We start from the raw sequence: 6,000 nt of genomic DNA on the forward strand, positions 1-6,000 counted from the left end.
AATTTTAAGTTCCTAATTAAATAAAACACTAACAATTTTTAGCATAATCTGTTCGGTTGTTATTTGAAAGTAGCTTTTTTGCTAACAAGAACGGTTCTAAGATTTTGGTTTTGTGCCGAATAACAATCGGTTCGGGACTGCTTCTACCTAGACCCGACTTGCACCCTACCCATTGACGGCCCTACGTTGAGTGGCCATCTTTCGGTCGAGCCGCTCCTTGAAGCTTCAGAAGGAACAGTCGACCACTCCTCCAACACACTGAAAACAAAAGTGGAATCCGTTAAAAACGTGCAAAACAAAAATAACAAAACCCAATACTCCCACATAAATCTACCATTAGTTTACCTTGCCAATGTTAGAATTGAAAACTGCACCAACAGAGGTGGTCACTAACTTCTTTCTTTCTGGCTGTGTCGGCATTTCCGCCCAATCTTTCCTAGGAAAATTAGAGGTAAAGTGTTCATATGCAGTTGCGTATCATTTTTCTACCTTCTACTTCATTCACATAAATTCCATGAAACGTACTATATTTCAAGAAAACAAAAGAATGCTACTTAGGTTCAGCCTATTACTTAAAGTTTCAACAAGAACCAGTAAGGATGGCATGGTGCTACTCGGCAACCCCATTTCTCGAACGGGCAAGACCTTGAGCAATCTACTTCTATGCACACTTCTCAAGAAAATTAGTAAGAGCAAGAGCTTACATAGAGGAGTAAAGAGCATCTTTTTTATAGCAATAGCTTGAGAGGTTGCATATCAAACCTGCAATTCTAGCACTGTTGGTTGTTGCACTTGTAAGTCCCGAGGATATGATGGCCCCGGCAGAAACGATAAACATTGAGTCCAAAATTTGATAAAAAGCTTGCATTACTAACATTCTATAATTAGGACATACCATTAATTCTTCCCAATCTATATCACTACCGAGTCTCCTTCATGTGTCCAAAGCACTGACCTGCCCATGAATATCGAGTAAGAAATAGGAGAAAAATAAATAGTTCTAGAAAACGAAATGGGAGATCATGGTTATAGTGGCTTATTCTCGGTGCATGGACGGGGCACGTTGCTGCTCCACTTTGCACACTTGAATCATCTTTCCCTCATAATCTCATAGAAGCGTCGATTTCTGTACATAGTCGATTGCTGCAATACAGGCCTTCCCACATTCCATATTCTTGAACTAAGGCCATCAATGGGTCAGGTCTGCCCAACGGACCGGACCCTGGCGGACCGAATCGGAAATAACGGTTTTGGTTCGGTAAGTTTGTCGAACTTAATAATCGGGCCGGTTGTTGCTCTCAATAGTCCCAAACCGATTCAGACCCAAAGTTGTTCGCTTTATTAATTATATGTGATATGCTATTAATATTCTTTTCATTCTATCATGTTATACGCTTAAAATGGAAAAATTTATGTATAATACTAGTTAAAAGTGTTTGATTTTCATGCTTATCTCTAGTTTAATCTTTTTCCAGCAATTTTTATCCAGGTTATATTATCAAAATTTAAATTTTAAGATCCTAGTTAATTAAAACACTCAATAGTTTTTAACATAATCGTTGCGGTTGTTATTTGAATGTAGCTTTTATACTAACAAGAACGGTTCTAGGTTTATGGTTTTGTGACGAATAACAACCGGTTCCGGACTGCTTCAACCTAGACCCGACTCGGACTCTACCCATTGATGGCCCTATGTTGAGTGGCCAGCATCCGGTCGAGCCACCCCTTGAAGCTTCAGAAGGAATAGTCGACCACTCCTCCAGCACAATGAAAACAAAAGTGGAATCCGTTAAAAATGTGCAAAGCGGAAAAACAGAACCCAACATTCCCACATAAATCTACCATAAGTTTACCTTGCCAAAGTTAGAACGGACAACTGCACCAACAAAGGTGGCCTCTGACTTATTCCTTTCTAGCTGCATTGGCCTTTGTGCCCAATCGTTCATAGGAAAATCAGAGGTAAAGTGTTCGTATGCAGTTGTATATCATTTTTCTACCTTCTTCTTCAATCACATAAATTCCATGAAACGCACTATACTACAAGAAAACAAAAGAATGCTACTTAGGTTCAGCCTTTTACTTACGGTTTCAACAAGAACCGGTAAGGATGGCATGGTGCTAGTCGGAAACCACATTCCACGGAGGGCAAGACCTTGAGATATCTGCATCTACACACACTACCCAAGAAAATTAGTAAGAGCAAGAGCTTACACAGAGGAGTAAAGAGAAGCTTCTTTATAGCAATAGCTTGAGAGGTTGCGTACCAGGCTTGCAATTCATGCATCGTTGGTTGCTGCACTTGTAAGTCTCGAGGATATGATGGCCGCCTGTAGAATCGAAAAGCATTGGGTCCAGAAAATGATAACATGTTTGCATTGCTGACATTCTACAACTAGCACATACCATTAACTCTTCTCAATCTATATCACTGCTGAGTCTCTTTCGTGCGTGTATAGCATTGACCTGCCCATGAATTTCGAGTAAGAAATAGGATAAAAACAAATAGTTCTAGAAAACAATACAGGGGATGCAGGTTATAGTGGCTTATTCTGGGTGCATGGACGACGCCCATTGCTGCTCCACTTCGCACACTTGAATCAACTCTGCCACATAATCTTGTAGAAGCCGATTTCTGTAGATAGTCGAGAAGAGTTTTAAAAAAACAAGAAAAGACAATACCAACAATACAGATTACCAAAAGGAAATGTTTGTTTCTAGGAAAATTTTAGCATGTAAAAACAATGTGACTTACATGGTCATAGTTATTCTTATACCTTAACTGGCAACGAGAGCTCTCCAAATAAAGCGCCTGCAATGGCATGCGTTGACATTGCTTTGGAAACACTCATTAAGCCGTGCGAGTCCAAAATTCAATAGACCACGTTTGAATCATTCCTTACAATTGCCAAAATTTGAACACAGACTACGGGTTGGAAAGCTCCTTACCAAGAGAAGTTGATCTGAGTGGGCAAGGAAAGGAAATACCAGTATTAATACAGCACGGGCCTTCCCACATTCCATATTCTTGAACTAGGGCCATCGACGGGTCAGGTATGCCCAACGGACCCTAGAGGAACAAACTGGAAATAACGGTTCTACTTCTATAAGTTTGTCCGACTTAAGAATTTGGTCAGTTGTTGATCTCAATAGTCCCAAACCGATTTGGACCCAAAGCCATTCAGTTTATTAATTATATGTGATATGCTATTAATATTCTTATCATTCTATCATATTATATGCTTAAAATGGAAAATTTTATATATAATACTAGTTAAATGTGTTTGATTTCCTAACTTATCTCTAGTTTTATCTTTTTCCAACAATTTTTATTCAGGTTATTCTATCAAATTTTAAATGTTAATTTCCTAGTTAAATAAAACACTAATTCTTTTGAGCATAATTGGTTCCGTTGTTATTTGAATGTAGCTTTTATACTAACAAGAACGGTTATGGGTTTATGGTTCTATGCTGATTAACAACCGGTTCAGGACTGCTTCTACCTAGACCTGACTCGGACGCTACCCATTGACGACCCTATGTTGAGTGGCCACCTTCCGGTCGAGCCGCCCCTTGAAGTTTCAGAAGGAACAATCGACCACTCCTCTAGAACAATGAAAACAAAAGGGAAAACCGTTAAAAATGTGCAAAACGGAATTAATAGAAACCAACATTCCCACATAAATCTACCGTTAGTTTACCTTGCCAAAGCCATAATTTGTAAAAGCATCGACAAAGATGGCCACTGAGTTTTTCCTTTCTGGCCACATCGGCATTTGTGCCCGATCTTTCATAGGATAATGAGAGGTAAAGTTTTCATAATTCAGCTATATATCATTTTTTACCTTCTTCAATCACATAAATTCCTTGAAACGTACTATACTACAAGAAAACAAAAGATGTCCTGCCTCTTACTTACAGTTTCGACAAGAACCAGTAAGGATGGCATGGTGCGAATCGGCAACCCCATTCCACGGACGAGCAAGACCTCTAGCAATCTGCATCTACACACACTGCCCAAGAAAATTGGTATGAGTAAGAGTTTACATAAAGGAGTAAAGAGAAGCTTCTTTATAGCAATAGCTTGAGAGGTTGCAAATCATGCATCGTTGGTTGTTGCACTTGTAAGTCCCGAGGATATGATGGCCGCCTGGAGAAATGACAAACATTGAGTCCAAAAAATGATAACAAGTTTGCATTGCTGACATTCTACAACTAGCACATACCATTAACTCTTCCCAATCTATATCACTGTCGAGTCTCCTTCGTGTGTCCATAGCATTGACCTGCCCATGAATATCGAGTAAGAAATAGGAGAAAAACAAATAGTTCTAGAAGCTGAGAAGCACGAATAGACCATAAGTTTGGTTTGGAGCTTTTCAGATCCAGATCATTTTGGTCTTTTAGGGTCTTTCTTGGGATCCTGTCTTTTAGTCTAGTGGGCTTTCAGTAGCCAAACAGAAAAAAAAAACTATTTTTGGTCCATCGGGATTCTAAAAGCTCAAATCTTTCAAAAAGACTTGCCAAACAAGGCCTAAAACAAACAAGCTGAGAGCCCAAAACTGAAATTACTTTATTTTACAAAACAAACAATAAAGGAAAAACAGAAAATGATTATAACCCACCAGTACCTAAGCTCAAAACATGGCCACAAAATTAATTCAAACACAGGAATAAAACTTCTCACAGTAAGCTTTCTCTGCCAATGGAATAAGGAGCCTTCCTATCCTGAATTTGAGATTGACCCAGATGTTCTATCATTCCATATGCTCATAATTTCTTTATTAGTTTGATGAATTAAATTTGATTATGGAAGGATACGAAATATTAGGTGGGGATTGGACTTTATTTGTGAGGATTGCCTTAGACGTAGAGTTTCTAGGTCGGTAGATCAATTTATTTGACTAACATCTGAATGGCTACCTTAATTTGGAGTAGTGGGACTTTGGAGTAACCTCAACAGGTGGTGGGATGGCAGAAAATTGACTGATATTATTCACTCTTGTGCATAGGTGATCGATAATATATCATTAGTGTTTTAAAGTCTGAACTATCATTTATATACATTGGAATCATTTTCACATACTCTCCTTAGTAGCTTAATCTTTCACTTTCTCTCAATACCATTTGAAAGCTCATTCACATCTAGTGTTTATATTGAGCTTTCTTTAAGATTTAACTCTATGAAACCAGCATGTGAAAAGTCAATATGTGGGGTTGTCTTATATTAAATTTAGCCACCAAGTGGTGCATTGATCTAATCTAGCCATGCAAGATAGGGTTTCAGGATAAGTATTGTCCTACATCGTAAGTTCTTCATAGATCAGCCAACTTTCCCATGACTGATGTTTAATATTTGTGCCTATCAGTTAAAAAGGTTCCAGCAAAGCATGGGTCATAAAACAGGTATAGTTCAGATCAATCAAAAAAGAAAAAACAACATGTCAGGACTGAGAAAATTTAAGGTAAATTTATAGGAGTTAGATTTGATGCGTCGCAATCTGGTTGCTCCTAACTGGAGATGAAGTGGCTTCAGGTAGACGATGGAGTTGGCTGATCTGCACAGAGAATCAGAGAACTCAGGGGTGTTTACCCGGCGAGGTCGCTCCGATGCTTAAGTCAGTACTTTGCGAGCTAAAGATAATTTAGAAAGCAAGAGAGCTAGTGAGCAGTGATTACGCGTACCTTGGGCCCCTGGAGGGGGGGCCTTCATATAATAGAGTCCTCGCGGGCTTCGCGGAGTTGTTCCAGGATCATCGCCATGATAGAATCTGTTTCCGCGTTAAGTGGGGATAACGTTATCAATTGATAAGGTTAATTACTTCCACCCGAATCGGTCGGGGAGATAATGCTAGCTGTTATGAGGCGTGATCCCGCAGAATTTGGGAACCGTTGGAGTGACTTTCGGGATTATATTATGAGGGCATATCGGTATACCCGAGCTGGTTTCCCCGAACTGATATTCTCGAGCTAAGGCTTATACACCTCGAGCTGAATCAAGTA

Source organism: Nelumbo nucifera, chromosome 1 (genome assembly GCF_055504915.1).
Source record: "Nelumbo nucifera cultivar China Antique chromosome 1, China Antique-T2T, whole genome shotgun sequence".
Lineage (NCBI taxonomy): Eukaryota > Viridiplantae > Streptophyta > Magnoliopsida > Proteales > Nelumbonaceae > Nelumbo > Nelumbo nucifera.